The sequence below is a fragment of the Anastrepha obliqua genome, chromosome 3, assembly GCF_027943255.1.
Source record: "Anastrepha obliqua isolate idAnaObli1 chromosome 3, idAnaObli1_1.0, whole genome shotgun sequence".
In the NCBI taxonomy this organism is placed as follows: Eukaryota; Metazoa; Arthropoda; class Insecta; order Diptera; family Tephritidae; genus Anastrepha; species Anastrepha obliqua.
This window is the reverse complement of record NC_072894.1, coordinates 60487547-60503598: the sequence shown is the minus strand read 5'-3', so window position 1 is coordinate 60503598 and position 16052 is coordinate 60487547. Positions and strand designations below refer to the sequence as shown.

The 16052-nt window shown below is 34.7% G+C and overlaps 1 protein-coding gene across 1 annotated transcript in view; it reads left to right on the top strand.

Moving 5' to 3' along the window:
* Positions 1–16052, top strand: part of LOC129242027 (uncharacterized) — a 60452-nt gene that overhangs the window by 40962 nt on the left and 3438 nt on the right. The window lies entirely within an intron of this gene.

The following is a 16052-nucleotide window of genomic DNA, read 5'->3' as shown; positions in this document are numbered from 1 at the left end:
CATTCAACTCGAAAGAGCACCGCAATCGTAATGGTATGTGGATGAGCGCATGTAACTGGTACCAGCAGACAGTGGCGCGGTTGCTACGCCTTCATTCGCTCGCGGTCGCTGTGCAATAAATGCCTACATACATACTTACCTTGTGTGAAAACGCATTTGCGCACACTGCTGGATTTAACATATTTATACCAATACGGGCATATCTACACACAGCAATCATCTCATCATTGGTTATATGAAACTGTAAAGCTTGTACGCGGTTGTCCACCCTGCGCTTGTCAAGTCATTATAAATATTTGTTTCTTTGTTGTTGTGTGGAGTCCGGCGTTTTTGACCGACTTCGACCGAACGTCGCGACTCATCCACGGATTAAACAACTACTCAACTACGCTGTCCGCAGAAGATTTATTTCGTCCCACTCGCTGGCTTGCTGCCTCGCCACTTTTTCATCTACTTTTGTGTTGTGTTTTATGCGCATGCGTAAAGGTAACTTACGTACAATGAATGCTTGCAATTTTATTTACTTGCTACGTTCTAATGACGCATTTTGTTAAGTTTTTTGTTTATTTTTGTTTTTGTTTTATAATTCAATAGTCTTTAGAAACATGCTTGTACATAAATAAATTTATGTTGCTGCCTTTTTAGTTTGCGTACAAGTTTTAATTATTCGTGGTAATTTAATAATTTATTGTCATTGGCTTCTTATGTGGCAACCCCAAGCAAAATTTATTTTACGAAGGCAAATTTTGTATATAATTTAATTTTTATTTTATTTTTAAATTCAAAATTATTCTGACAGACATTATTTACGTAATGTACTTTGGTATAAAATAAATCTTTTTATATTATAATTATTTTTAATTTATGTTGTTAGAGAAACCAGATGCGACCCAAACATAAGATGGCTCCAAACCATAAATGCCGGAAAATAATTACTGAAATTGATTTCTTACTAGCTAATATCCGGGTGATAGGGATGCGTATCACTTTTATTCTTGTTGGTATAGAACATAATAATACAGAGAGGCATCTTTAATACCTTGAATACGCAAACAATATCTGCCCTCTTTCACGTAAATACTCGTGCATGACTTCAGAGATTGTGGCAGTAAGGTGCTTTGCTTCACAAGCACAAAATTAATGCGTAATAGCAAAGATATCATATATCAACAACGCTGGGTGACGGGCAGAGATAAGTAACGGAGTTTCAAAATGTTGCGCTATTTTTAGCTTTTGCTGAACAAAGTATAGCAATCATCACCCATATCTTGTTGTCTTTCAAATTCGATGCCGCAAGTGGAGTTGCATCTGTCATTTTCTTCATATTTCATTTCATTGAGATTTATTCAGTCTATGACCCGGTGTATGTAGAGACTAGAGGTACACAATTTTACTTAAAACTAATAGTACAAATCGTCAATGTAAGTTCCACGAATTGGAAGATATAAATGCAAAATTTAAGTACATATTTTCGAGATGAAAAAGTCAATGCTTAGATTTTTTAGATTTTATCAAACACTGAAAACGCTCTGAATATTCATAAGTGCATGAGAAAAAAAAATTAGTACACGGAGATAAAATGGATTTTGCACACGAAGAGCTTTGCTGGATATAAATATTACAACTAATTAGACGGAGAAGTTCAGAAAACTTAATGAAACCACTAATTACGTCGCAAACAAACATAAGAGATTGTATTATTTTTCTTCTTTCAAGTGTTTTCAAACTAATTAGCACACAGCGTAAACTATATAGGAGCTTCTCCCGACTAGAGGAGGGAAAATCAATGTACTCAGGTTGCATCCTGTCAATTCAAGTAGCATGACAATTACATATAAATCGAATTCCAAATTATATAGGCAAACTCGAGTTTTTAATGAACCATACTATTGTGCAGAAGTTTCCTGGTGTGCGAGTCCTTAAAATGATTTCATTCCGCGTTTTTACAATGTAAAGCAAGTCCTGGAAATTTAGTTTTTTTAAGGAGAAAATACGCAACGCTTTTAGGAAAGAAATATTATCAATAATCAACAATAATTTTGAGCTACTTCAAACTTGTCCTTTGTTACATTTAAATTAAAATTAATTAAATACCACAACACCACACTTTGGTGGGCACTCTGGAGTGGAGGGAAATGAAAAAGCGGATGGTTGTTCAAGGAAAGGCTCTGAGTTTGACCTATAGCGAGTGGTAGATGACATAAGCATTCCTCTAAACAAAACGTATACCTCAATTGACTTGAGCGTAATCGCATAAGCCACTAGAAGGAGGTCTCTGACTACTAACTTCAGGGTTTCCAAAGCACTCTGGCAAACAAGATGGAACTCGGAGTAGTACGGTAGATAGGCAGCGAGATTAGTACCGGATTTAAAAAAGTGGGTGAAAAGAAAGCGCGGTGAGGTTAACTATTACAGATTTTGTCCGGACATGCATCCTTTCGCAAGTATTTGTGGCGAATAGGGAAGGTTCTCCTACTAAATTGTATTTAAGGAGATACTGAGTATGATAATGCGGAGCAGACCTTCTTCAAATGCGAGAGGTGGAATAAAGAGAGAACAGTTCTGCAACGAGCTATTGGTGTATTTACACCTGAAGAAATAATTGAGAAAATGATGTAGGCGAAGAAAAATGGAATACCGTCGCAAATTTTGTGGAGGATATTATCCGAAAAAAGAGGCGTGAAATGTAAACTTATGCTGAGCTTATGGTTTCCGAAACAGGTGACCCTCAACACAGGGTGTGTAAGTACGTGTCCTTCTTAGGACACCGTCTTGAACCTGCGAAGGCATTTTTAACCCAACCTCACAGCCAAAAAAATAAAAAAATAAAAACAGAAAAACTTTCTGGACAAAACTTAAAACATCTTAAAAGGATAAATTGTCTGCTTGAATTCAACAGGTCGACTACCGGGGTTTTCACGGGTCACTGCACTATTGGCACCCTAGCCAGTTGAATAGGTATACCTCACAATGACTCTGTGAATGTCCTGCACTTCAAAGCCGCCGTGCCAAATATCTTGGCGATTATTTCTTTTCAGACCTGGGAAATTTGCAAAGTGTGTCCCTAGATTAGTTACCTTCTTAAAAAATTTTAAGTGGTGTAAGCAACTTAATTAGGGGAGGGAAATCAAATGCAAGTATCACAATGTGCCTTAGAGCCACAGAGTGTCTTGTATGAGAAAAGCAACCTGCCTAACCTGGCCTAACCTATTAAAAATTTTGAAATTTTGATGAAAATTTTACTAATCTATTACAAAGTTTGAAACTTGGATTATAATATTATAGTATTTATTATATAATGAACTAAGTTAAAAAAAATATAATAATAATATTCCCAATGTTAAGATGCTTTATTTTTTCACGGGCTGTATACATATTTCTCACGTGCTGCTCTTTTGCGTACTTTTGCCTGAAATTTGTTGAGTCCTCTTTTTTACTTTTCTAACACAAGTCTCATAGCATTGTAGCCTTTCAGCTATTTGTCTACCTGATATATAAGGAGTTTTCCTAAGAATACTGTTTTCGCTGTTGCTAAGAATACTGCTCAACTATTCCAATTGAAAGGATTACTTATTTATGACTAGTTTTTTTGGATTAGGAATTATATATACAATATTTTTATATAAAAGGCCCTTACACCATTTTTGGGTATTTGGCTAAGCTCCTCCTCATATTTGTGGCGTGCGTCGTGATGTTAAGCTACATATGTAGGGACCTACTTTTTTGAGGAGATTTTTCATGGCAGAAATACACTCGGAGGTTTGCCATTGCCTGCCGAAGGGCAACTAAAAAAACCGTTTTGTTAATTTTGGTGTTTAACGGAGATTCGCTCTCCGAATTACTCCGAATGGCATTCACGCACCAACCCATGCGCCTATGGCGGCCGCCATTAGAAATTGGATATGTTTAGGTTTTGTATTTGAATTCAGCCAAACATTTGAGACTTATTGCTTTGGTATTGGCCTTTAGGTTAGCAAGCTTTTTATGCTATTTTTTGTTTTATTTATTCTCTCCATTAAAAATATTATTTCACTGTATTGACTTGGGCTGCCAGTAGAGTTTTATGCTTGGTACTGGCTTTGTGAATTTTTAGCTCGACTAGAACAGCAGGTGGGACAGGAGCGAGAATTTTTTTAATGAAACTCGACTCTTTTGGTGAATTTATCAACTGCTTAGTTTTCTAGTATATATTTCTGAATTGAGTCCAAAAATAATTCGGAAGCTTGCTATGATGCAATACAGGATAAGGCAGCCAAGGAAATTAGTCAGGCCGTTTACAGCAAATTATGAAAACCATTTGCAAAATAATTTTGAAGCTTCAAATTTTTGCATAATTTTCTTGGCTGGACGAAGACATTTGCTAAAAATTAAGCTTTTTCTATTCACTCAGTCGAATGTGAATAAAATTTCCAACGTTATGTGGGTTAACGACGCCGCGAGGAGCACATTATTCAATATTCTTGGGTCATCGTTAAGCTGTGTTTTTTTTTCCTTCTCTTTCAGCAGATGAGTCTATATCTTGATGGCTTTTATTGTTTGTATAGTCGCAGAGTGATTTGATTGGCACTAAAAATTGCTTCACCTGAATACAATAATACTCGTAAAATAGCACGGATAATAAGGTGAGGCACTTAATACTCGAGAGACACAGCGAAATAAAAAAAACGAACGTGCCAGCATCGACTTAGTGGATTTTATTCAAATGGTTATAGGTGTATAAGGTGTATTACATATTTCTATTCATTTTATATGAATTTAATTGAATGCATTTTATGGAAACGAACTAAGTGCAGTGCGCAGCTGTACCAATTCCAACTTCTTTAGTACGGCAAAAATAGTGTTGGTAGAAAAAATAACGGTATTACATAATGTAAACAGCACTTAAAATTAGGTGCAAAGTCATAATATTTGTATTTTCAAATACCCTACATATGAAATGTAAATTTTATATGAACTGCGATTATGACAGTTATTTAAATTAGATACTTACATGATTTAAAAAAAATGGAAAAATGTGAGTCTTAAATTTAAATCTCTCACACTCAACTCATGCAAAATCTGGTTTGTCTAACTATAGTTGAGACTCTTTCCAATCGATAGGAGTCATTCACATCAAAAATAATGGTTGTTTGGTACATTAGGTGAAAAATCTAAATGCAAAATTGGTGACATTAAGCAAACATAATTGACAACAAATGCAATAGTTTCACACAAATGCTTGGTGATATGCAATCACAATCCTACCAAGTTTTGGGTCTTTTCGCCACAGTGAAAATATAAACTCATCACATAACAAAAGCTACAAAGGACAAATAATTACTTTGAAATACTTAAGAGATCGAAAGTCCCGATGAGAAAATCTCACAAAAAAAGTCAAGAGGAACATAAATCCAAATGAAAGAAAATTTTAAATTACTTTTGATAGCCGGAGCCGAAGAAGGCGAAGGTATGTCTGGCCGAGCTCCTCCTTCTATTGGAGGGATTTAAAGTTTTTAGTCATGCATGCACCCATTCGGCTATGGTGGCTAGAAGAAAATAATCAGCAGTTATACAGAAGTCGGATTGAAATGTGTTTTTGTTTTCTTTGATTGAAATGTAGAAGCGATGGTGGAATTTTGTTATATGGATTATACAATTTATGAGCTTCGTCGCAGACGTCACACCACAGGAGCGAACTCTTACCCAGCAATTTTTGATACATATCGCAGGTTAAATTTTGTAAAAAACTGAAAATTGTAGTGGCAGATAATGAAGATATAGATACTCTTATTAGATCTTACAATGTATGACCGTCGAAGTTTTCTAGCTAAATTATTTACTAGTACATATATACCACACATATTATATATGCATCATAATTGAACACCCGTAAATGCAAAGCCACCATAGGCAGTACTCATCAGCATCAGGCAAATAAACTAGCGGCATATCCTTATCGCCTTGGGTATGAAAAGATGAAGAACATGCGATTTTAATATGCCCTTGTTTCAGAATACTTAAGAAAACACTATAGAATAGTCCCGGCTGTAGCGTCACGCACGAGAATCTAGTGCCACTGATATTGAAGAGCAACTGAAGCATGGGGCTGCCAAAATAATGCAGCAGCTTTGGTGCAGCGAGCAGGCAAGACGAGAACGGGAACGGCGAAGAAGTCTGTGAGCCATCAAACAGAGAAGTGCTGGCAAACTGACGGCAAACATAGAAACTCTCTTTTCTATAGTATGTTCAGGAACATATTGCGCGAAGGAGTACGGATGTGACAGAGGTGGCTCTCTCATCAAATGACATAAACAGTGGCCGGTAACAAGCAGATGCCACTTTTAGCGTATTGCATCAGGACAGCAACGGATGCTGAGTCAAGTGCTAAACCACCTCTCAACGAGTGGTACGGGGGGATCGGTACTTTGGCGGTAGCACGTTTTAGCTAGGGTTAAAGCCTCACACTGACAGGGTTAGACCTCTATGCTTCCTCCGTATTAAGTGAGAGCACAGAAACAAGGATGTTGACTAATTCTCAAACCCATTTTAGAAGTTCATTTAACATTTTGTGATGAAGCTGTAAACAAATTGTCTACTGAAAACAAATACTGACATTCAATAACATCCAATAACCAAGATTTTAACGTGTGAACTAAGCAGTCGCAGCATACCAACAGACAAGCAATGGAGCGCGTAAAGGTCAAAGTAAAAATTTCCACCACTTAAAATTTTTTTATTTAATATAGTATAAAATTTATATAAAAACAAGCTTGTATGATTTATTTTGCGCCACCATAATTTAATAGTTATTTAATATTTTGATCTTCTTTTTTTGATTATTTTTAATTGACGTTCGAGATAAGTGAAAAAGGTTTAATTTTTTTTATCAGGCTTGAAAATAGTATATAAAATAGTGCCCATGAAAATATAAAAATTCGGTAAGTGATTCACTTTTTTAGTATAAATATAACGTTAAAACAGATGAATTAAATTTTTGTAGTAGTTTTTGAGTTAACTAATAGTTAATATTACTTAGTATAGATTTTTTTCCTTACACACTAACGCAAGATTCGTGTGGCAATTAGCACAACTACCATCCGGCCAACAACGTTGCTGCTACTGCGACATACCAGTAGTACCATTGTGGTCTGCCAGGTCGTAATAACGCACTAAAATATCATCATGCAACAATTTTGTAGTTTCGACAATTCTGCGAGCATGACAAAATATTTAGCACCAAGCGAACGACAGGCAGCCAGTCAAGAAGCGATGATTGCCTGGCTGATCCGGTCAGTGCCAGCAGCAGATGAGCCAGCACCCAAAAACGCACCAAATTAGTTGGCGTTGCTGCCAACGTCAACTACGTCAATAACATACAGCACGGAGCGTCAAGACCAGATCTTCATTGCAATCTAGTTTCTTATGAAGTTGACAAAAAATGCGAAAAAAAGTATTAGTGCGTATGGGTACTTTTTTTGAATGTTTCAGCATCTCAGTTGCCGAATATTAATATTGTATACTATAAGTATAAATTTATTATAAATTCACATTATTAAAACATACTTGCATATGTATGTAGTTGTGGCCTTTGGTGGATATGTTTTTGTGAAAAGACACCCGAAAAAGACGTCATCGCAACCATTTGGCATAAAGCGATTTGTATTTTTTGATACAAAGCTAATTTTAAAATTTTCTTGATTTGTTGGCAGAGCAGCAACATCGATAATAGCAACCTGATAATGCTAAGCTTAACTGCTTGCTTAGCCGCTGAGCGGAGCGTTTGTTAGCATATATTACATGTGTGTGTGAGTGTGTGTTTGTGTTTTTCTGTTTTTGTATTTTAGAAGATTGTAGCATCTTCTTTGCTTATGTTTGCCACCAATACATACAACAACAACGCGGACCGACGACAAAACATTAACTTGCTCAGCAACAAAGCAGCCATCAAACCAAGCGACCAAACGACCAACCTGAAAGCCAACTAGCCAGTCAGCCAGCCAACCAACCAACCAACCAACCAAGCAGCCAGGCAGCTAGCCAGCATCCAGCGCTGAATGGAGCTCTCAAGCATACCGATCTTCAATCGGTCAGAGTTTACTACCAGTTATCGCCCATGCGTTGACTTGCCGAAACATCTGCTCCGAGTATATATAGAAAATCTATAGGTTTTGATGGTTTAGTTGGTAACCCGCACTCAACTTAGAAGTGAACCAACAGAGATCGCATAGTTAGTAGCTTCTTCAACGGCATTGTGGTTGTCCGTTCATCGTTTTCCTGCCTGTATTGACAGTGTTAGATCGATCGATCGAATTCAATAGTAGCGTTGAATTCTGAATCGATACAACGAAGGGACTAATTGTCCGAAAAAAATTTTACCAAGAGACATACACACATACAAATTAAAGGATTACGCGCACACGACCGGGAGTTGTGATTGAATTGTGCTCAAAATGGTAAAGATAGAAATAAAAATGTTATAAAAGTGAAAACAATTTAGTCAATAAATAAGATTAAAATCAAATAAAATAAAATAAAACAAAATAAATCAAATAAATAAAAACAAAAAAATAATTAAAAAAGAAATAAAATTAACTTTAACTTAACTTAAAATATTACTAGCCTTAATATAAAAAAAACGAAAGCAATTTGTGAATTTTTCATCAGCACTCATTAGAGTAGTAGATTGGTCAAAAAAGTTAAATATTGAATATTAAAACCAAGTGAATTCAAAAACTGAAAGTGAGACGAATAAACAATGCAAAAACACGACAAGACTTGTGAAATCCACATAAACTTATACAATGAACCCACAAAGACTAGATTTACGCAAAAGTAATTGCCAAAGCGCAAACTTTAATACCAAATTCAGTAAACATTTCAATAAAATTTTAATATTTACTAAATGCAATTGAGCACACTGAAGAATGCAGTCTAACATCTGCCGGGCTTGTGAGCTTTTCTAAATGGCCCAAACTAAAACAAAAAAAAACAAAAAAGGAAAAAATTAAAACAAAAATTCAACATTCATAGAAATGAGCAAATAAGCAAGCACAGCAATGTATATTGAATTATGTTGTAAATTGCGCAAAAATTGTTGTCAATTGCAAAGCACAATGCACACATATCGTACAAACACACTTAGATGACGAACATGATGCGCTAGCAGAGCTGAATTAGTGATGATATGGTTGATGGTGGCTGCTTATGATGCATTCAATTGATCATTAAAGATTTTGCTGCTGTTACTGTAGCTAAAAGTAGCAATACAACACTTATTCGTGATATTTCTGTGTCGTGTGAGAAATTCTTGAAAGAATTATATTCACTTTCGGCAGCGATGTGCAAATCCAATTGATATTCTGTGCCTTGTACATATACAGCGCTAGCCATATGATTTGTTTATACCGCATACATACATATATCTGAGTACATTAGTGACATTTTGATCGCAATATTGCTGTTGCTCCCACTGTAGCTGCTGGCATGGCATTGTAATAAAAATAAAATAGTACGATTTGTCAGCTTGCTTTGCTTACTTTGCAGAAGCTACTCAGCAAACGCCATACTATGCCACAGCACAGCCCATCACAAATCACAAATCACATATCACTTTTTGCATTAAGCGATTAAATATTGTTCGTAATGGTCAGAGTCACGTTTGCCTTCATATTGCAAAATAGCGTCAGCTCCAAAACAAAACCATCATTATCAACAGCTACTGCTGCTGCTGATGTTACTATTGATCAGCAGACAGTAGTCGTCTTTAGCGTCAACTTAGTTGATTATCGTTTTAGTGTGGGCAATTTAAAGTATATTTTATGATCGCGCTTTGGCAGCAGCCAATGGACAAATAAAGCGTTATGTGGCACATACATTTGTACTTGATTGTAATGCGCATTTTTTTCTGTGCAGCGCATCGAGTTCGTTGCTTAAGTCTTTTATTTGAATTGGTTATTTACAAAGATTTGCTTTGTTTGACTTGTCTGGATTGAAGCGAGTTTTTAAGTTGAGTTTCAGAAATGTTGCTGATTTAATTTTTGAGATATGCTTTTGTTGCACGAGTTGTTCTGTTTGTTTATTTTTACGTTAATGAAAAATTGAGTTAATTGCTACAAGCAAAATTTGACAGCAAGAATTAGAAGACAAAAAACTGAAAATTATTAAAAAAATCTAGCAAACCATTCAAGTACCCATATGCTGTTCGTTTTGTAAGCCGCAGCTATACATTATTTCTATAAATTTATACAAGTAGTTAGAGGTCAAATAAATTTATACGGGCTAAAATAAGCCTATAGGCGGCCGCCGTAGCCGAATGGGTTGGTGCGTGATTATCATTCGGAATGCACTGAGAGGTCGTTGGTTCGAATCTCGGTGAAACACCAAAATTAATAAAAAAAAATTTTCTAATGGCGGTCGCCCTCGGCAGGCAATGACAAACCTCCGAGTGTATTTCTGCCATGAAAAAGCTCCTCATAAAAATATCTGCCGTTCGGAGTCGGCTTGAAACTGTAGGTCCCTCCATTTGTGAAACAACATCAAAAGGCACACCACAAATAGGAAGAGGAGCTCGGCCAAACACCTAACAGAAGTGTACGCGCCAATTATTTATTTATTTTTTTATTTTAAAGTAGGCCAGAGAAGTCAATAGCCCAGGAACTCAAACTAACAAATCTGCATATTTAATTATCAAAATTTTTAAAGTTTTAGAGAATTTTTGCATTCAAACCTTAAATAACTAGTCTTTCCAAGCCAGTATTGGTGACGCGAACGAAAAACTACAAAAATCATATATGAAATTTCATTAGCTGTTCCTAAATTAAAAGCGAGGATAAGAACCGAATGTAGGCGCCATCATGGCTGTCGTTTTAGGGCGTTATAAAGGGCACAAATTTCAGTAACCAAAAATGTATTTTTAGATTATAGGTAATGACAATAGGGACTTTTATTGAGTTGATCTGTGAACATTTTGGCCGATCAACTTAACCCTCCATCGGGCACCCAGATCTGGTTTGACTTTGGACGTCAATTTAACATATTTTTATTATAGCCAAATGTTCTAAAAAGGGTATCCAACGGAGAGTTAAAAAAATAAATACATTTTTTTTTATTTTTTCACGTAGAAAGAAAAATAATTATTTTAAATACAACAACAATTTCCAGCCGATAATCTCTTTCTCTTAAATGAGGTCCAGAAAGATCCACCATTTTAAAAAATTAATTCTGATGGGACTAGAATGATGTTTATTATAGTTCGTACAGAAATAAAATAATATGATCGGACAATTTTCTCTAAATGAAAATTTTTTATATTTATACAAAATAATTTATGTTAACTTGCCACTGTGTATTACGAAGTACAGGTATTAGCGCACAAATTAATGCAAACTTTTGTTGAATAGAATGCGAAATATCAAAATTTTAAATTGAGGAAGTCTGAAAACAAATCCTGAAATTCAAAGTTATTTACTATCCAGAATGTAACGAAGTGTTGCGTTATATTAACGTTCCCTGAGCAAGTGAAAAATATAATAATATTCATAGAATTTATATTAGAAAGGTCCTTTTAAAAATAAGAATCGGACAATTTTATGTTTCCAGGACTTCTGTCCCTCACCTGGATTTAGCATAAAAAATGTGTCCTTTCTATTCCCGTTTCAACTGTATCCGCATCTGTGATGAATTATTCGTATTTATTTTCAATTTTTCAATATTTATTTAATCAATATTTTGAAAATGACCTCTTAATTTATTCATTATTGCTCTCACACATGTTTTTGGCCTTCGAAAGTGCCTGTCATATCCATACATACAAACTTATATGCGAAGCAGAAAAGGTGTAAAGAAAGTGAACAAGAGTTAAAATAAAAAAAGTAAATGACTAAATTAAATTTATTTGCATATGCTTTTAAAATTGCCCAATCATGTCAACCGCGTATATTTGATAAATATTATGTATGCATATGTAGTTTTAAAAACTATAGCCGTATACGAGTGCAAAGTAAATGCTAATATTTCTGGCTGTGATTTTTGTATTTCTCCACTTAAAACACAGGCCGGAGGCACGTGCCGATCACCTATAAAAATATTTACATAAGTATTGCAGTGATTGAGATTTCTATATTTTAAACGCAATTAATTATGCTAGTTCTAGACTATAGTTATTAGGTTAGGTTAGGTTATGGTAGCAAAGGAAGGCTGATTTTAATACCGCAAAAAGGAAGAGGGAAGTTAAAATAAAAGTTTGTTAAGAGAAAAAATGAGCGGTAATAATTTGAAAATAATAATTAGTGAGCTGCTGTGTACTAAAACATGAAATAGGCTGCTAATATCAAAGGATTTGATATTTGATTTTACCTTGTGGAGGTTTTCTTAAGTCGTTGCCTTCATTCTTTTATTCAGATGGGCTCAAGTCTTAAAAGTAACAGTAATCTGATCTTGATTATTTTCGAAAATAAATGTGGTAAAACAAAAAGCATTCCGCACAAAATTTTGGCGGATAAGTTTTAAAACTTAATTGTTTGTTTAGAAAAATGTTATAATTTAAAGAAATTCGCAATTTTCCCCCTTTCACTTATAAAATAAATAAATCATATACAAATTAAGTTTTTTTACGAAAATTTTCCGTTGATAAAGATCTGCCTATTAACTATTTAGGTACCATTTTTGAACGATTCTTTACATATATATGCTAATTAAAATTTTAGTGATCTTCCACTTGAAGTTTATGATCTAAGTGATCTAAATGTGCTCTTGGTGGTCTCAAGCAAACATTTTTGGTCCCCTCAATTAAGTAAGACCACCTGTCAAAACCTTTGTCCAAATTTTGAACTATCACAGTACTTGCGGTTTTGATAAATCTGCAATTGCCTTGATAAAGTGAAAATGAAGTGGTTTGAATTTTAGCCTCGCAAAAGCAGGTAACTGAAAGGAAAATGCGCCAATCACTCCATCCATTGTTTTGCAACCAGCTCACTTCGTACAGATTATTGAGCCTCAAAGAAGTCGGTTAAAGGATATATTATAGTCCGAAAATAGCCCCATTCACCGTAAACAATTTTTTTTTACATTCACTTACAAAGTTCTTACGATCTGCTCAAGAGCATGAAGTAGAAAACGGAAATAAGCATCATACTCTAAAACTTGCAAGGAAAGACGTTCGGTTGATGGTCGGTCAGCATATGACCACCATTGGAATCATTGAGGACCCAGTGTGCCTGTCATGCTTGGAGGAGGCGGATAGCACTGAGCACATTCTCTCTGAGTGTCCTGCCTTTGCTAGTGCACGGTTACGAGTTTTGGGTTCCGATATCGTGAGAATGAGTAATATTCGTTCTCTAAAATTGGAGGATATTTACAGATTTGCCAAAGAATCTGGAAAATTCTCGCAAGACTAACTATCTCTATCTCTGTCTCTATTCTTTCCTATCTCTTTCTCTGATACTTTTCTCCTTCCCTTCTTGACTATCTACTCCCTTTCCCAAGCTTTAAATACAATGGTCTTTATAGCCTGAGTGCTTTAGGAGCCAGCAAATCTCCTGGTGCTCCTTGGCTCGGCCTTTTCAAATTTCAATTTAAAGCATCATACTTTGTTTGTTCGAAGAAATCGCTTCAACAGAATGCTGATTTTCGCTGGATTTCGAGTTACATGCCTCGAACTACCAATATCAGCTTGATATGAAAGTGAATAAAAGTAAAATTAGGCATTCGTCGACTAAATGCGAGCCCGAGCGCACTAACACCGAATCGAAGACCTCCATTGCATTCGGTAGTAATATATAGACACACTTGGAACTTGTTTGAACAAGTTTCCTTACCAATTTTTCATTCTAAGTTATACGTGATGCGTGATGTTCTTCCACATCTGAAGTGGTTTTAAGTTGTATGACCCCTGAAAACGAAAGTTTGTTTTTCTGCGAAGAAAACTGTTTATGGCAGTAAGACATCCGGAGATCTGCTCTGTCAAGTAGCGACAGCTTTTAGAAAAACCAGCACTTGATGCGCATCGAACACAAAACATACAGCTTGTATATTACTAGACCACTGCGTACGCCGTACTGCCTTCAAGTGGTATAATTTTTATGAAAGTATTATTATAATGAAAGGGTCCAAGAGAATTGAAGAGAGTTTCATAGGAATCGGGTAAAACTATTTACTAATAGGACACTTTGTCTTAGCAACGCTCACAAAATGTACCGAATTTTAATTAAATGAAAGCCAACCAAAGAGAAAAAAGTGGTATTCCCATGAACCTTTTCAATGAATAAAATATATTAACAAGCGCTGACAATTATTGATTACACGCTTTGTTAAGAAGCTTGCTTACATACCCAGATGCAAACCAGTTTGCATTAACCGTAATAATAATTAATTAATATTTTAGCAACATTATTGCCACAATTGCCAGTAATTAATATTTGAATACCTTTCACTTTCGTTAAAACGATATTAGCCGCATAGATTCGCAACAGCATCATCACTACTGATAAATCACATTTTAATTAAAACGAAAAGGCAAACATTAATTAAGTAAGACTTGCGAGGCCATACATCAACTGATCCATTGTCGCACTGCTGGTCGCTAACAAAAAGAACAATCAATTAGCATAAATTAAAATAAATAAAAGTTTTTTTCTTTTTCTCAAAGCCAAAATTTACCACCTCCCGAGCATAGGAACAAAATTGCAGAATTAAGTATTCTAAAATATTTAAAAACTCGTCCAAGAAGTAGTCAGTCGTGTTTAACCACAGCGATTTCGTTTAATACATATAAAGAGCAAAAACAAAAATTCCATACTTATGTCCCTCATTTCAAATAAATTTGAGCGCATTATTTTTTAACCCTAAACAGTTAAATACTTGTTCTTCGTTTTGTACGCAAATGTGGTTATTGCTTTTGTATAGAATCTTTTTTTTTCTGCAAATCCATTTGTGCTAAAATATGGCAGTTGCAAATTGTAAGCTAATACAGATCCGGAATACTGTATAAATTAATAAAAAAATTATAAAAATTGTTGGCTTTCGTGAATAATTTTTGTAGATTAAAATAAAATATTAACTAGTTTGGCATAGAAGAGGCTTAAAAGCTTTGGAATGGTTAATGCTGACTGGTGAGTGGTGGCGGTGTGGCATCACTTCAGTCCATCTGAATAACTACTATACAGAAACTGTGTATGTATTTGCATACTTAATGGAATTTGTGTGCAAACAATGAGATTTCAGCTTTGTTTAATATTTGATTAATTACGGTACTAATTTCAATCCGAAGATGCTTCTATTGGTAACATTGAAGGTAAAAATTGAAATGTTTTAAGCACATCTAGAAAAAAATGACTTGAAATACTTACTATGAATGTAATGCTGATGAGCTGTAGATTTTAGCCAAGGACTACTAGACTTGGACAAGGAAGACTATTCAAAGTATCACAAGGTCACTAAAGAATAGCAAGGAGTGTTTTTTACTAATTATATGCAGTTTAGGTTAAATAAAAAAATATAAGAGATGAAACAAATTGAGGAAGTTGGTTAAAATAAAATAAAATGAGAAATTAAATTAAACCACATAAATTAAAATTTCAATTACTATGAAGAAATAAAGATTGAATTAAATCAATTAAATAAAATCCATAAAATAAATTGAATATTTTTAATAAAAATAAAATAAATTAGCCCATCACAGCGTTATATCGAATTGCATAATATAAAACAACATAACATAACAAATCGATCATTTGCTACAAAAGTCAAAAATTTTTTTTAGATAAGCATGCTGAAATAACCCTAGGCTCCTCCTCCTCGCTTTGCAAGAAATGTGGGGCGATATTAATTAACAGTTTATCATTAGATACAAATATGATTTTGTTTTTATCTTGACGCCGTTATTCTCGAAATTTTGAATTTTGGATTATGACACTGTAACAGCAAATGGGCGTTATGTAATTTATCAAAATAAAAGTCAATTTTCCATAACTGAATAAAATACAACGTGAAGCCACATACAACTTAACATCTCAAAATATAACGTAACATAACATAAAACATAGACATAACAAAACATAAAATGCACCCAACTTAAT